Source organism: Passer domesticus, chromosome 2, assembly GCF_036417665.1.
Source record: "Passer domesticus isolate bPasDom1 chromosome 2, bPasDom1.hap1, whole genome shotgun sequence".
Taxonomy (NCBI): Eukaryota; Metazoa; Chordata; class Aves; order Passeriformes; family Passeridae; genus Passer; species Passer domesticus.
The window spans coordinates 4,868,999-4,887,098 of record NC_087475.1 but is presented as its reverse complement, the minus strand read 5'-3'; the positions used below and the strand labels follow the sequence as shown (position 1 = coordinate 4,887,098).

General features: G+C 44.2%; 1 protein-coding gene across 1 annotated transcript in view; it reads left to right on the top strand.

The window, feature by feature from the left end:
• Positions 1 to 18,100, top strand: part of DYRK1A (dual specificity tyrosine phosphorylation regulated kinase 1A) — a 72,010-nt gene that overhangs the window by 1,310 nt on the left and 52,600 nt on the right.

Below are 18,100 nucleotides of genomic sequence, written 5' to 3'. Positions count from 1 at the left end.
AGCCCGTCCAAAGACCACGTAGGGCTTCTTTGATCATGTCTCTAGATTGCTGCTGTTACTTAGTTCTCCTATTGCCCCGCAGCCATCGGGGGAAATGAACATTTATTGTTATTCAAAATCAACGAAGACAGAGTAACTGACTCCAAAATAAATCGACAAGCGTGTTTTTGACAGCCATCCTGGCTGAATCCGAGTGAGAGTGTGCTGTTAACTTTTGCCAGGAGGTACTTGCAGTCGCACTGAGCTGGATGGAGTTCCATGGGGGCCTGGGTTTGAACAAGTTAACAACTTTTTTATTATTTTCTTGGTGTTTCCTTACCTTTTCCTCAAGAAAGGTGTGAGAAGTTGAAGAACACTCAGGTGATATCTGGTGATAAATTACTAAACATTTAGTTTCTGGTAGTGTTGAATTCTCTGCCTGTAACCAAGGAGAATTTAACCTCCCTCCTTGGAATAGTCTGTAGCCCTAAAAAGTTTTGGTAAACTTGTTTCTCTCTTTCTCCACACCGCCCTCCCCCCAACCTCTGTAGGTTGGATATTTTTGGAAAATTAATTATACTTTATAGAATTAGAATAATAACACTGAAAATAACTCTGAGCTGGTATTTGTTAACTATTATCTATATATATTTGGTGTGTGTATATATAGATACTTTTGTAGGCTACGCTTCATGTTTTGGCTTACATGAATTATTTAGAACCAGACTTTTTATTTGCAGTCTGAAGTAGAATATGTGTGTGAAGTGTTAAATTTACATTTTCTGCTGTGAATTAAAAATTCCGTCCAAGTTTATGAAGCCTATTGAGTTTAATTCATGGCTTTGGAATATTCCTTGGGTGAAGCAAGTATATCTTGTCCAAAATTGAAGAGCCAGCGGGGTTTTCTTAAGCCAGGAGGGCATTAGGTCGAGAGTTTGATATTGTTTCCAGGCTCGCAGGTAGGGTTGGCTACAGGAGCAGCGAGTGTTACAGTTCCTGCATCAATCCTTGGGTGCATTTAGGACTTGTCATGGGCATCCCCTCCCCCAGCTGGACAGTGACAAGGATAATTTTACCCAACAGCAGCCAAGAGTTCTCCCTCTCAGCGCCGATTTAAGGGCAGGATTCCCTTCCTGGTGCGAAACAAGCGGGGACTCACCGGGGATGGATCCCGTTGGGAGGCTGGGGGTTGTGCAGGGTGGGAATTTGCACCTCATGGCCATCAGCGACTCCTGCAAAGTGGCTGATGGTTCAAACAAAGCAGCAGAGCACCACCGGTGTCCGGGAGAAACTGTGCCTTGGCGGAGCTTTTCGAGTGACATTTAATTAGGACAGACTTGCTTACATGTGCCACATCTTAAAGTCGTGTTTGAAACTGGACCACCTGCTCAGATGGTATGTGAAAAGAATAAACACGAGAAAACGGAGCTTTTATTTGCCATGCAGGCATTTCACAGCTTCATCTGAGCTCAAATGGGTGCTAATTTGAAGACTAAAAACAATTGGTACCAAAAAAAGCACTTTTTGTTGCTATAATTACGTTGTCTTTTGGGAGTTCCTCCTAGAACCTGTTCATTTCAGGTGCTTTTGAGCCTGGCTGTGGGACTGCAGGTTGAAAGTTGTGTGACAGTTTGTGGTTTTGGGTGAGAATTGCAGCCTGGTGTCTGTTCAGCCTTTCCCTGGTCATTCTGAATGCCGTTTGGAGAGCTGTTCTCCACATTAAAGTGCAAAACTTTCTGCTACCTTTATATTATGGGAGTTGTATAACTTCTGAAATCCTTTTGTAAATAGATCTGTTGTTGTAGAGTAGGATTATTTACAGAGAACTGCTGCTTTTGTCTTTATAACTGAGTACAATGCATTATTTGTTGAGTTTACAGTTTCATCTCTGCAAAGAGGTTGATAAGAAGTACATTTTCACAAAAATTATGTAATAACTTTCTGGCTACTCAGACTCTGATGTTTATGCAGTGAGAGTTCTTTTTTGTTCTAAGACATTTTTTTTTGTTATTTGTTATTATTTTTTATTATTTGAAATAATACCAAAAACCTCTCTGAGCCAACTGCTTTTCTTGTGAGCTTCTGAGGGGAGAAAGAAGCAATCAGGAGAAGGGGAATGCTCTTCCTTTCCTTCCTCACCTCCATGGGTCCTCCAGGAGGAGGCTTATGGGAACTGCAGTCTTTGGGTGCCTCAAAAACACCAGAGAAACTTTGGAAAATCAGGAGGGGTGACTTCCACAAAGACATGCTCCATATGTGGAGTTCCCCAGTGCTGGCTCTTCAAGGTGACACAATATACCAGCAGAATTGCAGTGATTATCCATTGCTTTATCCATCTTTTCCTCTTTTGGGGAAGGGAGGTAAAATTCTGCATTGATTCTCATTTATCCCAGAATGACTGGAAAAATCACTGGGCTGCTTTTGCTGGTCCCAGTGGATTTCATTCCTTCAGAGCAGGGCTCTGCTGTGTCCTGACCCTTGGAATGGCTCACTTTGAAGGGTATTGGCTTTATCATCTCCTTATTTATTCCACAGTGTCCTGTCCTTAGGATTTTTGGGGACAGTCCCCAGTGAAGGGCCAGAGAAATGTGGGAGACAATTCCCAGTCAGCTCTGCCTGCATCCATACAGTGAGAAACTGGTGCTGCTTCAGGCCCCTGGGTGAAAACAAAATCTGTGAAATCCCAGCTCAGAATTTTGGACAGGCAGGGAAAAGCTTCTGTCACTGAAACACCACGAGCTGACACCTATTTGTAAACATTCTCCAAGCAAAGTTTCCAGCTCTGGGTAGCACCAAGTACCTGAAAGTGAAACTGAGTAAATGAAAGTAAAATTAACTCTAATAAGTGTCAGTTTTGTTCCAGCTGTGAGAGACCAAGCTTTCAGTTGCTGTTACATAAAGTTCCAAAGCTTCCCAGTATTCCTTTTACCCCCCCTTTTTCTTTTCCCCCAGAGGCAAATAAAAATAGACTGTGTTGTGAGTCAGTTAAAGGAATAGTTAATAATACATTAATACCTCTTTGTGTTGAAAAGTTTCCTCTTTCTTTTTGGTAACTGTTTGGATGGTGAAATAAGAGAGGGATGGAAATGTACAAATTGATTTCTGATGGCAGAGTCATGCCTTCAAAAAATAATGGGAAAAATTAGACTGAATTTTGTTGAGTTACTGGAAAAAAAAATCAAATTAGTAGGATGACTAGTCCACAAAAGCATAAGTAAATAATTTTAATAATTAAATTCAACTTGCCAGTGAAACTTTTAAATCTTAGTGTCCCAAAACCCTGTTGTTCACTGGTTTTGTGGTTTCCTGACTGCAAAGAACATTTGATTCCAAATCCCCATTCCCTCTGTGTGTTCAGCTCATGATTTGTGCTTCTGTGAACTCCATAAATTGCTAATAACTCATTTACTGTGGCCCTGTTGGGACACCCAGCATCTCCTTTACAGAGAGAGCAGTTTTGTGCTCCTGGTCTCAGTTTGAGTTCAAACTCAAGGAAGGGTTAAAAGAGGAGAGAAATCTTGTCAGGGAAGTGAGTGTGTTGGTACTTCCTCAGTTCTGCATTTTCCTGGTCACTGAGAGTTCCCCCACACTGACCTCTGCCCTGGCTGGTTGTAACGACAGCTTTTTCCTGCACACAGCTGTAAAACCAGATAGATTCCAATTGTTAAATGCAGTTTGAACAGGACTTGTACCTTAAATACATAGAGGGGGTGTGTGTGGTCACAGACAAATCAGTTTCCATACACTTTCAAAATCTGATTGATACTGGAAGCTCAGTAACTTTCCAGGATCATGATTCTGGCTCCTTTATTGTTATTCTTTCCAACTTGTGGATAATTAGGCATTAATGTAATGCTGTGCCAGAGTTAGTGTTTGAAATACATTGATTTCTTTGTTAATGTTACAAGATCTTGGGAGTTTTCATTGCTATAGAAGTTACTCATAAATACAGCAAACACTGGGTCAGTGTTGTGGAATAACAGCTTAATGCACATTTTTCACCATCATGAGATGTTCCTAAGCTTAGAATTCTGTGCTCTTGTACTTGGGGTGACTTTCTGTCAATGTCAGAGTGTTCCTTCAGAAACTGAGATTGTTACGGCAGGTGCTGTGCAGGAAAAGGAGCATTCCTGCAAGTGCTGGGTGTGTGTGATTGCACCTATGGATCTCTGTCTTCCCAATAAAATCAGATTTGTCATGGAATCCCAGGATGGTTTGGGTTGGAAGGGGCCTTAAAGCCCACCCAGTGCCACCCCTGCCATGGCAGGGACACCTCCCACTGTGCCAGGCTGCTCCAAGCCCCAGTGTCCAACCTGGCCTTGGGCACTGCCAGGGATCCAGGGGCAGCCACAGCTGCTCTGGCAATTCCATTCCAGGGCCTCCCCACCCTCCCAGGGAGGAAATTGTTCCTAATATCTGATTAAAACCTGTAATTTTTCAGTCTGAAGCCATTCCCTGTGTGCTGTCCCTGCATGCCCTGGGAATTGTCTCTCTCCAGCTTTCCTGGGGCTCCTGCAGGCCCTGCAAGGCCACCCTGAGCTCAGCCCAAAGCTTCTCCTGTGCAGGTGAACAATGCCAGCTGTGCCAGCCTTTGCTGCCAGCAGAGCTGCTCCATCCCTCTGCTCATCCTGGAGCCTCCTCTGGGCTCTCTGCAGCAGCTCCAGCTCCTCCTGTGCTGGGACAGGGCTGGGGCAGCTCTCAGGTGGGCTCTCACCTGAGGGGACACAGGGACACAATCCCAATCCCTTTCCCAGCCCAGGGCACGGGGGCTGTGGGCTAAGAACACTGAGTTCACCAACCAGCGCCAGCCTCCTCCCCAGGGCTGCTCTCCATCCGTTCCCCACCCAGCCTGGTTGTGTTTGGGGTTCCCCATGGCAGCCCAGCTCCTGGCTCTTGGCCTTGCTGAGCTCCAAGAGGCTCTCCCAGCCCCACCTCTCCAGCCTGCCCAGCTCCCTCTGGATGCCACCCCTGCTCTGTGTCTGTCCCACACTGCTCCGTGTCCTGTCGCCTGCTGTGGGTGCCGTGGGTCCCTCTGTCTCTGTCCCTTCTGCTGAAGTCAAGCTCTAACCAGAGGCTCCAAACTTTCCTGGCTCTTTGCCCCAAAATCAGAGACAGCAGTAGGTGCAACTCTGGGTAGTGGTAACTACCTTGCAACTACCCAGTTACTACAGCTTCACTTGTAATGACTCCTGTAGCTCCTTAAACTTTCTGTGGTGGTTTATTATTTTTAAGAAGCTTAGTATATATTTATTAATTGTAAAGTTTAATTATAAACCTAATTATAATGCTTAAATTTGAAGTGAATTGATGTGTTTGTGAACTATCTCTACTAGAGACAGCATCACATATGAGTCAGTTGAAGTCTGAGTGAAAAGAGTGTGTTAAACAGGTAAAGTTTCTATAAGGACAATTAAGAATTGCTTGAGTTTGTGTTGTATTAGTCAGAGACCCTTCTTGGGATCTGATTTCTGTTTAGGTTTGTATTTACAACATGGAGTAAGTATTGTTTCTCTCTGTGTCAGATTCCCTGACTTGGAGGTCCCTGTCCATTCCTCACGTGCTGCTCCACAGAATTTCTAGGACAGCCTTGGGGAAATCCGTGTGTTTGTGGTTTGGGTTTTCTTCTGTAAATAAAAAAGGTTGTGAGTTCTGGTAATTACTGTAATTTGATAGTCTGCTGTACAAAAGCTTAATGATAGAAAGTCTAAAACTCATAATCTGGAGGTGTGGATGGAAATCCTTTCTGTGATGTGGCCCTTCAGGAAGGTTGATCCTGTGTCCTTGCAGGATGTTCTCAGCTGTGTTTCCACGATTGCAGCGCAGTGTCCATGTGAGCCTTGCAGTCTCTGACCCATCACAACATTCATTTATGTATCTCTGTGGAGTTAAATTAACCAGAGTCGTGTTCACAGCATGGACCTTTTAAAACTTTATGAGCTCGGTGTTGAAACCTTGAGAAATCCAGGAGCACAGGTGGAGACAGATGGAGCACAGGCCAGCACTGCCTTCCGTGGTGCTGGTTGGCAACTCTGACTGCTTTGGGTCTCAGTCTGGACTCCAGAGGACTCTGCTCCATGTGATGGGCACCAGAAATGCTTTTCTCCTGTTAGAAATGCTTTTCTCCTGTTAGAGTTGGACACAGATTTCTAGAAGTGGGTTTGAAGGTTCTACCCAGTGCCCATTTACTTGATTACTGCCACACAATAAACCCAAACCCAAGTTTTTGCTAGAATATTTCCATTTATTTTATTGCAGAAGCCAATAAAGCAAGGAAAACCAGTTGGCCAAGTCGTGGTGTTATCAAGTTCTCTCTTCTGAAGGCTGGTTTAAAAACCCCACTTTTTTCTCTTATTATGCAAAGAAAGAGTTGTGTAACTATTGTATAATGGTTGTATTCCACCTGCATAAAGCAAGTATTTAATTCTGGTTTTCTGCTGGATGTTCTTGATCAGCACCCAGTTATTTCAAGAAACAAGAAAACAAGTTCTCCTTACAGTTCACAAAGTTCCAGTGCTGCATCTTGAAATCACCTCCTCCTGCAAAACTGATAAAAATGTCACTTAAATGGAACAGATTTATTGAAAAACCTGTTTCAGTTTAGCTGAAATGTAAGACATGGAGTGCCACAGGCCCACGGACCCTGGGTCTGGTGTGTGGGGGAAGGAATGTCCTGGTGGGACAAAGGGACATCTCTGAGGGCTCCTGCCAGCACACACGAGGGGCTTTGGGTTGGGAGCACCAAAGGAGCTGAGCAGTGAGCTCTGGGCAGGGCAGGGTCTGGGGCCTGGATCCCACAGCACAAAACCCAATCTGGGTCATTTTTTAAAAGTCTGAAAATAAGGAAAGACCACATTGGAGTAGTTTGTGTCATTAAATCTCCTCCTGGCACTGAGAAGCTCATGGTGGGCTCACGTTCTGAGGCACAGGAGGTTTTCTGTCTTGGGGTGGTTTGTTTGGGGTTTTTTTCCTTTCTTTTATTCCCCCTTTTCTGTCCAGTGTAATAACTTCCAGTTCTTAATTAATTTTATTTTTTTTTTAATCAGGAACATGTTTTGATTGAGATCAGTCAATAATTTTTTGTGTGTGCGACAAAGATTTCCCAAGCTTATATTTGCTGTCCTTTAATGTGTATTTCCAAAGTCTGCTAAGAGAGAGGGTGGACTTAACTGACCTTCCTCATGTCATTCCTCATTTTTTAAATATTTATCACTATTTTTTTCTACCTCAGAAGTATAATCCTGGGCCTACATAGTATAACCCAGTATTTTGTAAGTGTTGGCCTCACTCTTTTGGTAAGGTTTTGAGTCTTGGAGTTCCTACCTAATTTTACTGAAATGTGAGAATGTGGGATTATTTCTATACAAGACCTTGAATATGAGATGAAGAGTTTGATGTTCAGCCTTCCATATGTGAAAAAAGCCCCTTGGTACTTTCTGACACAGGTTTCTTGAGCTGCTTTGCTGTTCCTTTCTTCCTTTGCACCACTGCTACTTTAAAAAACAAATCTTAATTTTCATCCTCGCATGATTTTTGTTTGCATAAAACAAAAGAATCTGAGGGCTGTGGTTTGAGGTGAGGCCGAAGCTCAAGACACATTTTTAGCAATCTCAGAGTGGGCCCAGAATGCAATTTCTAACTTTTGTGTTAATGTGTGTTCTGAAACCTCTGAACCCCCAACCTGACAGTGCTAAATACATAAACTTCCTTGATGTACATGAGAAACCAGGTCTGGATTCTATTCCACAGCTTGGAAGCGTGGTCTTCCTCCCAACATTTCAGTCTTGACTGTCCCTGTGGAGCTACACTTGATTTTATTCAAATTTATATTACTCAGTTTTTATTTCCATAAAAATTCCCAAACTAAGTCAAGCACTCAAGCGCCGACAAAAATGGGAGAGTTATCTCTTGCTTTTGGTGGTCTGAACTGTCTTTTATCATGTAGTAAGTATGTACATTTAATTTTTTTAAGTGAAAGTCAGTAATTGATCACTGTCCAGACCCTGCACTTGGTTTTAGGATTGGGACTTTCTCATGCCACATTTTAGTACCTGAATCAAGTAAATTCTAATGGGTTTTTCCAGCATCCCATGGAAAAGTTTTTCAGTGATTGGGATCTAACATACAGAAAAACCCCACCCACCCAAACTTTCTGTATCCTATTGCCAGCCTGACCTAAGGCACCGAGCTCCCGTTTTTTTGGGATGAGGAGAGGGAATTCAGGGATTTTTGGCATCTTGTAGAGCTTTGTTGCTTTCCATGCACACAGCATGAGATAAAGAACTCCCTGAGCTGCTCTCCAGCAGGGAGTGAAAGCCAAAAGGTGAAGTGACAGACCAGAGTCACCTGCTGAGTGCCCAAAATCACCTGGTGAGTGCCCAAAGTCACAGAATTCCCAGAATCCCTGGGTTGGAAGAGACCTTCAGGACCATCGAGTCCAACCCAGCCCCAAGAGCTCAACTGAACCCTGGCCCCCAGTGCCACATCCAGGCTTTGTTAAACACCCCCAGGGATGGGCACTGCACCACCTCCCCAGACAAACCATTGCAATGCTTTCTCACTCTTTCCATAAAAAAACTTGTTATATTTTTATGTATTTTTATATTTTTATATTGCCCTGGGTGACCTGGTGGGTGCCCAAAGTCACCGGGTGACGCAGCGGGCGGAGCTGAGCTGAAGGGTTTCCGTGGCTGATGCTTTAATAGCAGGATGCTCTTTGCATTTGCAGTTTCATTTGCCTGGAGTTTGTATTCTGAGTGCTTTGTAACTTGAAAAAGCAGCCTCTTAAGGTTGAGAGTGACTCAGCACATCCACATAGAGGTCTGCTCAAGGAATTTAGGATTTGCTTGGAAATTTGGGGGAATTCGGGTTTGAACTCGTTTTTCCCAAACAGAGTTTATCTTTAAAAAATGCTGATTTTTAATTTGCAATCTCTTTTCCCATTTGATCCTCATACATCAGTTTTGGGAAGAGTGTTGGGGTATTTCAGGAAATGGTGTGATTTTGGGATAGCTGGATTGACTGGGTAGGTTTTCTGTGTCCTCTCCTCCTGGTGCACATGAGAAGCATCTGTGCAATGAATAAATGTAAAATTCAATGGATATGACATTTATACAACTTCCTTCGTGTGAAAGGGGAAGGAGGCATTTATGGGATTTGCCCACTTTGTGTGATTGGAATGTGGAATCATGGAACGTTTTGGGTTGGAAGGGACTGTAAAGATTGTCTCATTCCAACCAGGGACACCTTCCCAGCTTGTTCCATGCCCCATCCAACCTGTCCTTGGACACTTCCAGGGATGGGACATCCACAGCTCCACCTTACCAGTCCAAAAGCTCCAACTTTTCTGGCAGGGCTGAGTTCTGAGCCTTAAGGAGTGACCAGTCTGGGGAGCAGAGTGGGTTTGGGGAGCCACTGGGTGTGTGACCCACCTTTTTCTGTGCTTGAGTTTGCTTGGACTTTAGAGGGAAAACTGTTTAAATGTCTTAAATAAAACTCTTTAGAAAGAATATGTTCTGGTTTCAGCTGATCAAACTTGTGACAGAGTCCTGAGACCCTGCTGATAGTGGAGGGGAGCAGAGCAACTGGAGCTGGGGAATAAAGACTGGAATTGTTGGTCTTCTGTGGCTACACCCTCTTAAATTTGGGGGAAATTCGAGCAGAATTCATGATCTCTTTTTCATCCAGATCAGTCTTCTGGAATGAGATAAGGCTGGTCCATAATTCCAGTGCTGAGAGGGTGCTGAAGGGCAGAACAGCATATTCAGAGAAAAACACAAGCAATGTTGATTTTCTCCCCCTTTTCCCTTCCACCCACCCAGATCTGTCCATGTTTTCCTGGGGCTGGTGAAAATGACCTTGCTCTCCCCAAATCTCTTCCTGTGCCCAATTTGAAATAATTGATACAAAAGAAGCATAAAGATGAAAAGAAAGAATTTGTTTTGTGTTTCATCTACGAGGGGTGAGGGCCAGCATTAACCTGCTGATGTTATGAGTGTTGGCAAGCAGGAGATAATGAACTTCTTGGGGTGATTGGCAATCAGTTCACTCCAAAGAGTGTCATGGCTTTTGGGGCATTGACGGCTTTATGAACGTTGAATTCTTTTTGGAGGTGAAGCCCTGCACAGGGTGTAGATCATGGAAGAGCTTGGAAGGAAATTGTTGGAAGAGTTCTTCCAAGGCAAAGAGTGCAACCAGGAGTTCTTTGAAGGCAGTGACCCCTTGAGCAATCCCTTCCCTCCCCTGGGGCTGCCTGCTCCCACCTGCTTTGTGCTGGCACAGCTGTTTGTGAGGCCAGGCAGTGAATCAGGCTCGCAGGGTGAGTTGGCTGAAATAGATAATTTTATATTTTTACCGTTGGGGTGGGGGTGGGAGTCGGGTTACACCGCAGCAGGGATGGTGGGATGGGCTGTGTGGGTGGGCAGCAGCAGGGGCAGGGCTTGGGTAAGTGCCCCTGTGAGCACTGGCACTGACTGTGGAGAGCACCATTCCCAGGAATTCTTGCCACCCCTCGTGCAGTAAATCATCCTCTGTCACCTCTGTCCCCTCCTGGCTCCTCCTCTCTGACTTTTGCTGTCTCAAACCTGCGAGCACAGCCTGAGCTTGGGAATCGTTCCTGGCTCCTGATGCTTCTCCTCTTGCTCTCTATTCCCTTCTGTTCCTCTTTGAGTTTTTATCCCCTTTTTAACAGTTTTCTAACTTCTGCTTAAGCCCCTTTTCTCCCAGGTCATTGCCAGCACCTCTCTTATTTTAATTTGCTCAGATGCTTGTTCTTTCTCCTTTCTCTTCCCCAACAGGAATAAATCCCCATTTTAAACACTAAAACCTCTTAAGAAACCCCAAGATTTTAGTTCTCTGTGCATTTACCTCAAAACAATACCACAAACCAATACAAGGTTTTGTCTCTGTCTCATTTACTTTTGAATTTTCACTAGACTTCTGTATTGCCTTAAGATAGGCATGCACACACAAAATGTGTTTTTCCTTTTTGGACAAACTGAAAAATGAATTGAAGTTCCCAAAGTTCACTTCTAAGAAAAGGTATTTTCACTGTATAAACTGTGAGCAGAACCTGCTGATAGCAGATGCTGAATTGTGGAGTGAAGATGCTTTGTTTTCTTCTTCCTGCTCTACAAAGGAGACATAAAAATGTTTCTATTCCACACAACCACCAGCTGGGCCAGTTATGTTAAAAACCAGCCCAAACTCTTTTGGAAATTCCATGCTTGCTTGTCCCCTTAAATAGGTGACCAGTTTCACATCCATTCAGATACACAATATTTTAGCCCAAATTATTTAAATTTTGTTGATCATTATTTACCTGTTAGTTGGGAAAGTAGACAGAAATGCTCATGCTTTAATATCTGAATCCATCCATTTGAATGTCCATCCATATTTTAGTAATCCAAATAATAACTTCAAATAAAACTGGAAAATTGAGCAATACACTTACTCTTTATGGCAGGAAAAAAGCAGTGAAATTCTTCTGCCCATCCCCTTTGCTTCTCTGAGTTTTTGGGTGGACTGAGGGCAGGAGCCCAGGAAACACCCAGCAAGACCTCCTTTCTCCATGCCATTCCAGTCTTGGGAATTCTTCTATGATAATAACCATAAGTGAGAGTGTGAGTTATGGTGGTTGTCTTTGGAGATACTCAGTGGCTCCCTCTTGGTAAATAAAATTACTGCACGTAAATGCTGTATCTCTGGTGACTCACAGCTTTACTGATGATTTTCCTTCTTAATTTTCTTAATCCCTTTGAGTAGTTTTCCAGTGCACTCTGTCCATCCTGCTTGTTTCTGTGTGGATTTTTTCATGGCGCTGCTCAGTTCCAGGAGTAGCTGAGGTTCCTTGGGCACAGAGTTCTGCAGCTGCTCTGGTGTCTGGTGCTTGTCTTGCCCCCTTCATCCCCTTCTTTGCCATTCCATGGCACTTCTCCTGAAGCCAAATTTCTCTTTTCCCTGAGTTGCTTTGCGTTGACTGTCCATGAAATATTTCAGACACAAAAGGGCGAGTCCAGGCCTTGGCTGCTGGATCAGAGAATCCCGGAATCATTTGGAAAATGGTTGGGATAGCCTTCCTGGGTCATCAAGCCCAAGCTGTGTCCTGTCCCCACCTTGTCCCCAGCCCAGAGCTCTGAGTGCCACCTCCAGGCCTTCCTGGGACACCCCCAGGGATGGGCACTCCCAACCTCCCTGGGCAGCCCCTGGAATGTGTCAGGACCCTCTTGCTGAGCTGTTTCACAGCATGGAGCAGGAGCAGCACTGTACCAAAAGCTCCCTTTTCCCAGCAGTTTTTCCTGAGAAGCACAGCTCATCATTCCATGGAATGCACCAGCTCAGAATCATTAGTACAAAAGTAAAGAAAAGATCTGCTGGAAAAGTGGCTTTGTTTTGGAGTCTTTCCATCCATCCCAGGCTATTCTTGGGAGTGTCAACTTCAGTGGGACACTGGAGGTTTTCTTGCTTTTTTATTTCCTGGATACCTTGGACTTGGCAATCCTGAGTGCTCTTTGGAGGGTTATAAGGTCAGGATTTAAAAGCTTTTTTTTTTTTTTTTAATTTGTCCTCATTTCCTTCCTGCAACCTGCCTTATTAAAACCATTTTAGAAATTGTTATCAAGGAAAAAAAAAACGCTGCAGGAAACCAAACTTCTCTGGTAAGGCCCTTACCAACTTCTGATGCTGGCAGATACTGGTATTTAATAAAAACTGTATGGTCTTACAGTGACCTAAATACTTTAATGGATAAGTTTGTCAAAGATTTAGTGCAGTGTCTACTTCTTGAACAAATGAGAAGCATCCTGGAGAGCATCACACTGAAGAGTGTCAGCTCCACGTTGGGTGCTGGAATTGGTGAAGTTCCCATAAACTTGTCCCAAAGGTTCAACTTTTCCTGTTTCTCCTCATAAAAGTCAAGTTAGACCAAGTGAGAGAGCTCTGCTGGAGAGACTTTTCCTGGCCTTTTCTGTCACTGAGGGATGTCTCTTAGACTTTTTATCTTACAGGGAATAATCCCAAGTGAATTCCATGCTTCTCCATAGTGCCAACGTTATCCCAAATTTACAGACTCAGCTTGAACTGCTCATCCAGGACCTGTCCACCCAGGGCTGAGTCACCTCCAAGCTCTTGCTGGATTCCTGAAGCTCAGAAAATCATTGTTTTCCATGTTAATAAGCAGGAGATAATGAACTTCTGGGAGTGATTGGCAATCAGTTCACTTGAAAGAGTGTCGTGGCTTTTTGGGCATTGATGGCTTTATAAGTGATGAATTCTTTTTGGAGGTATCCATACATTGATGAGGAATTCCTGGAGGAAATTCTAAGGAATTTGGGTACATATCAGAGTATAATTAGCACATTCTGATCTTATTTTTTTAACATTAAAGACAATGGCTTTATGTAGGAGAACAAATATTCTGGAGTCTCCAGTGAGCTACCAGTAACTGTATTTTTGGGGTGAATTTTTGAAGAAATCTCTCTTCAGTGTGATAATAAATGTACCCAGTAAAGCTTTTGCTGCTTGATCTGCACCCAGTGTCTGCACTGGCTTTTCTCCCTTGCATCCACATGCTTTTATCACATGGAGAGGATGCCTGAATTATTCTTATGGATTATAATATCACTTAAAAAAGAGGAATTTGCAGCTTATTACCTCCCCTTGCCTGTATGTCAGTATACCTTGGGATATACCAAGATTTGCTTGAATATTATGCTTAACAGCAGGGATGGATGGAGGCTGAAAAGATAATGCAACAAGAGCTTGGAATTGTGAGGCTGAAAAAGGTGTTTTGAGTCCATCCCCAGATGATGTGAGAATTTCCTGAAGTTCCTTAGTTTATCTCCTTCTTCCAGGAGAGTTTTCTAGGTCAGCGCTTCCTGAACCGGGGAATAAGGCCATGGCAAATGCGCTGCAGATGGGACACAAACCCATCCTGAATGGTGGCAGGTTAACAAATATCATCCCAGGGATGATTCATATTTAGTGAAAAACGTCTGGAGCTGATGAGGGTGTGTGTTCTGAGAAATGGAAGGGCTTGGAGTGAACAACGTGAGGAAAATGTGGGAGCTTTATTTATTCATGTCTTTCATGTAGAGTGAATCTCCCCCTCTGCTCTCGTGAGATCCCACCTGGAATGCTGCTTCCAGCTCTGGGGACCCCAACATCGGGGTGTGGAGCTGCTGGAGAGAGCCCAGAGGAGGAACATAAAGATGGTCCCAGCCCCTCTGCTCTGGGGACAGCCTGGGGGAGAGAAGGCTCCAGGGAGAGCTCAGAGCCCCTCCAGGGCCTGAAGGGGCTCCAGGAGAGCTGGACAGGGACTGGGGACAAGGGATGGAGGGACAGCACCCAGGGAATGGCTCCCAGTGCCAGAGGGCAGGGCTGGATGGGATCTTGGCAATGAGGAATTGTTCCCTGGCAGGGAGGGCAGGGCTGGGATGGAATTGCCAGAGCAGCTGTGGCTGCCCCTGGATCCCCAAGGCCAGGCTGGACACTGGGGCTTGGAGCAGCCTGGCACAGTGGAAGGTGTCCCTGCCATGGCAGGGGTGGCACTGGGTGACTTCCAGGTCCCTTCCAAGGCAGGAATTGTCAGTCGGGTTCCGTGTGGAGCTGTGCAGAGTCAGCAGGGCAGTGACCAAACTGCAGCCAGGCTTTCAGCACTGCAGCCCTGACTCACGGCAGGGCAGTGCCAGGTGTGGCACAGGGAGGGCTCTGGCAACACAGCAGCCACATCAGCATCACCTTTGCCTTTTGGGAGACTTCAGCCTAAAAAGAATGATTTTAATGAAATAATTCTGTTTATTCCCATGGAGTTGAATGGATCTGATTGTCTTGGAGCTCAAACCTTGCCACTGTCAGTTTTCTAAGCTGATGAACTTCACAGGAGCTGGTGTTTGAAAGTGTGTTGGGCAAGGATTTTAAACCTGGTGCTTCTATCCTGACATGACTGGAGAAAGCTGGGGCTGGTGTGGTGTTTTCCAAGCTAAAAGGAGCTGGAAGAGCAGTTTGAGAGGACCCATCTATGTCTGTCCAGTGTAAATCTGAATAATGAAAGGCAAAGGTTTGGCATTGCAGTGTCAGTGGGAGCTGCCAGAGGGGCAGCATTTAAACAGCAGTTCCTGGTGTGTTTGAAAAGGTCCAAAAGTCCTTAAAAATGCTCACAAACCTATACATAGCTAAAAAAAAAGCCACTAACCCAAAATCTTACGAGTCAGCACCATTTCTGCACAGAGCCAGCCAGCACTTACACCTTGCTGTGACTGGTTTTGTGTGTCTGGTTATTTTGTTGTTTTCCTTAATTTGGAAGACTAAATCTGTGCCTATCTCCATGTATTAAAATATTTTGGAAACTTTCAAGATTAAAGGTATGCTGTACCAGGGCAACAAACATCTACATTGTTATACTTGAAATAAGTAACTTGAAATCTTTGAGAGCAACAGCAGAACTGTCTTTTGCCAAAACGGAGCTGGAGAAGTTTTATTTCATTTAAACATGGGACAGAGCTGCACAGAATCTTCACAAATATATGAAGTATTTCTGTTTGTTGTGGTCTGAGTTAGGTTGGTTTTGGTTTTTCCAGCTCTAGTCCTGGATGAAAAGTTCAGGTGGCTGCACCTGAGTCCCCTCCCTTGAGAAACAGAGCCCAGTTTGTAAATTACAACAAAAAATGAGAGGAGGAGTAGTGACCACTAAATTGGAAGAACAATCAGCTGTAGTAATATCAAGGTTGCAGTAAAAATCTGTGAATTGAGTGGTTTGGCCACGTTCTGTGGAAACTTGAGGCAGCTTTAGGTGTTCCTGTAATTCTTCATCCTTTGTGGCTCAGAAATTCAGGGAGAGGTAGGAAGGTTGTGCTCCCTTGAGACTTCTGGGTCTGAAGTTCTGAAGTGATGAATGCAATTCTGTAGCAGGGCATGTTTGGCTTTGCATTTCTCAAGTTCTTTTCCCAACCACAAGGAACAGAAACAGTTTTTGTACATGGAATTATTTGCCTTGTTGAGGACATCTGCAGGAAAAAAAATACCTGCAGAAAAAATCTCAGCTCTGCAAAAAATTTCATGTTCCTCTGGATAAACTAATTTACAGCCCTCGTGTGCATTCCACTTTGGAACATGACTTTATTCCCATGCTCCTGATACTGCAGGGGATGGGCAATTCCTGCTGTAGCATCTTTTCCTTTTGTTTGGTGGAGGGAGGGGAATGCAAATCCAGTGGTTTGACTTTTGTCTGGCGCTATTAAGTGGGTGGAAAAAAGAGCCACTCCCCCCTCTTAATTGGAGGTTCCTTATAAGGTCAGTGGACTGGAAATATTTGAAGTTTGTGCTTCTAAAATTAATTTTTTTTTTTTTTAGTCAGTGAGTAAGTAAAGCATCAGATGCAAATTATCTAAAAAATCTCAAGTATTTCAACCTTTGTTGTGGGGTTTTTATTCCCCTCCTCTCCCCCCTCACTGTGTCAGTTTAATTCTTCCTAAAACCACAGGCTTTATTCTGGGGTTCACATGAATTAATGAATATTTTAAAAAACAAATCCTGACTTCTCTGGCTGGATGGGTCAGTTATAAATTTAACATTTCAGTTCCTTCAGACACCTGGGAAGCAATTCATGTTTAGAAGTGATGCATTTCCTAAATAGACTGTAAAAAATCATGTATTATAGAAAAATGGGTGTGTTATAAATCAGGTATTTCAGAGACTCCAACTGCACTCTGAATCTGCTTGAATTAGTCCTGGTGTGACACCACTGCTCTGAGGGTGATCAAATCACACTCGGTTGTGGTTTTAGGTGCATTTGGGGGTATTTTGACCCCACCACTGCACATCTGCATCTCAGAGCTCTGAACTGGGGTTAATAATTGTGGGTTTCTCCTGCTCCCCATTCCCCCAGTGCCGTGTGCTGAGTGCCCCAGTCCCACTGCAGCTGCAGCAGAGGGAAGGGCAGAGAGCAGAGAAATCCCTGCTCTGCTGCAACTGCACTTGTGCCGTGCCAGCGCTGGAATTGGGTGAGAATTGGGTGATTTCAGCAAAGCTGCTTCCACAAGCTTTCACACCTCACCCATGGCTTCTTGCACGGCGTGGTGTGAATTCAGCGTGAGAGTGAAACCAGTCATTCACAGCATCTTCCTTTCAGAGCCGCTGCTTTTGGGGCTCTGAGAAACATTTGCAGCACACACAAAAAAAAAAAATCATGGACGGGCTGTGCTTGGTTGGTGAGGATCTCCCAAGTCCTGATGTGGAAACTCCCAGTGCACGTTGCAGCTCCTCAGGAGGATGAGGGCTGTGCTGGGAAGTCTGCTATCAACTCAGTTTTGCTCCTTGCTGGCTTTTCCCCAGTGATGCAGGAAAATGCTCAGTTTCCAGTTTTTTAATGTTCTCTTTCCACGTTTAAGAAGGAGAAACCTGCACCCCCTGTGTGAGGGTGAGCTGCCATCAAAAGGTTCTGTAGAATACACACAGACACCTGAAGAGAGGTACTTTAATTTTACTGAATTATGAATTTTAAAACCTAAAGATGATGAGTTTTAAAACCTTTGTCCAGAGAAGCTGTGGCTGCCCCTGGATCCCTGGCATTGTCCCAGCTGGACTCTGGGGCTTGGGGAAGCCTGGCACAGTGGAAGGTGTCCCTGCCCAGGGATGATCTGTAAGGTCCCTTCCATCCCAAACCATTCCATGATTCCCTGATTCTGTAGTCCTAAAGTAGTTGCTGTTTCAGTGAAAATATTCAGCTAAAAAGTGTTCCAGAATGCCACAGAATTTCAAGCTGGAGAAGGGGATCTGTGACTTCTTTGGGAACATGACAGATACAGTGCTGATCACAATTAATTTATCTGTGTTTTTAGTACATTTGTTGTGTTTTAGCACGTAGGAACCTGCAGGTGCCCAGAAAGGGAAGGGATATATTGGACTTTTATGCTGGAATCATAATCTACTGTTAATTTTCTGCTGTGATTTTACAGGGGAGCCCGAGTTGTTGTACAAAGCAGAACTCAGTACAGCTTGGCCATTTTTTTCCTTTATCATTCTCATTAATTATTCCTTAGATAGATCATCACCTATGTTGGTCACAAGAGCAGCAGTGAATTTGGGTGTGTTCAGCTTTCAAATGGGTGCTAATTTGGACATTAAACAC